Source organism: Hipposideros armiger, unplaced genomic scaffold, assembly GCF_001890085.2.
Source record: "Hipposideros armiger isolate ML-2016 unplaced genomic scaffold, ASM189008v1 scaffold_769, whole genome shotgun sequence".
Classification (NCBI taxonomy): Eukaryota; Metazoa; Chordata; class Mammalia; order Chiroptera; family Hipposideridae; genus Hipposideros; species Hipposideros armiger.
Genome location: NW_017732119.1, coordinates 202,749 through 204,415, shown reverse-complemented (window position 1 = coordinate 204,415; position 1,667 = coordinate 202,749).

Here is a 1,667-nt window from a genome sequence, read left to right as displayed (position 1 = left end):
GGGCCAGTGACACTGCCCTCTACAGCTAAGATGCTGAACAACAGCTCAACCTGGAGCTGGGCTGCCATGAGTCCCCGGCGATGGCGTGGGCTGCTGTCCCTGTGGCAGTGGGTTGCCATGGGCTACTGTATGTAGCCAGCAGCCAGCGTGAGCGGCCAGCAGCTGCAGTGAGCGGCCGCCCAGAAGCCGGCGACTGATCTGCCTCGCCCAGAAAGAACGCAATGATGGTGCCAAGTTGGGCCAGTAAAGCAACGTCCTCCACAACTAGACTGAAAAACAAAAGGACAGCAACTTGTCTGTTCCCCTTCCCCCAATTCCCCAGCACTGTTCCTATGCCCTCAATTCCCCAATAAAAATCTTAAAAAAAAAAAAATGGATTTGAGACACCATTAGGTCTCCTGTCTCCTCAGTTCGTGCCTTCTTGACCAATAAAGCTTTCCTTATTCCAAACCCTAATGTTTTGAGTTTTGGCCTTTCGAAGCATCAAGCACACAGGCCTTTAACCAGTAACAGGAGAAGGGCTGAAGGATAGCATACTGAAGGGACTTAAAAAGGGAAACTAATAATTTTTGTGCCCTAAATAAGTTCTGGTAACAAATCCAATGTGGGGGGAGCAGCTCCCCATACCAACAAGCAACTCTTGGGACACCAGCTGGGGGTCTTAAAATTCAACTCAATTCTGACACTATCTACCAGGAGATAGCATCAGGTTATACAGGTGAAGGGTTCAGTTAAGACACCCCCTAACTTCAGATGCCAATAATAAGCCCAGGTTCTTGCTTCTGACAAACTGGCCACAAACTGGAGGTTCCCACAACTCCCTCTTTGGCTTGCAGACACCAGTATCAAGTTCAGGTCGTTACCTGTATGTCTGACCAACTGGCTGTAAATCAGAGGTTTCCATGACCCCCTCCCTGGGTTTGATTAACTTGCTAGAGTGGTTCATAGAACTCAGAGAAACATTTTACATACTAGATCACCAGTTTATTGTAAAATGATATAACTCAGGAACAGCCGGATGGAAGAGATGCATAGGCCAAGGTATGGGGACAGGGCACGGGGCTTCCATGCCCTTTCCACGGGAGTCATTCTCCCCAATCTCTACATGTTCACCAACCTGAAATCACTTCGAACCTCATCTTTTGTGATTTTATGGAAGCTCCATTACATAGGCATGATTGATTAAAGCATTGGCCATTGGGGACTGAACTCAAGCTGGAGTCCCTCTCCCCTCTCCAGTAGTCTGGGTCAAAATGAAAGTTCCAACCCTCTAATTACAGGGTTGCCTCTACTACCTCCATCCTTAGGTGCTTTACAAATATCACCTCATTAACATAACAAAAGACAACTTGACCACCTCAAGGTTTAGGAAATTTCCCTGGGTTTTGGGAGCTATGAACCAGGAACCATGGAGGAAGACCAAATATACATATGAGAAATATATTTTGGTCATCTGAATAACCAAATCAATATATATTTCTTATAAATGACAATATTGCATGCCCCTAGTTTATGTTATATATTATTTAAAGCATTCTTAGTCATATTTCATTTTATCCTTATAAATATTCTATTAAAATTTATGTAAGTATTCAAGTAAACATACTGGCTTATGTAGATGAAAAGTCCTTCAGGCATGGCTTATTTAGGTTCTAACAAAACAGCAT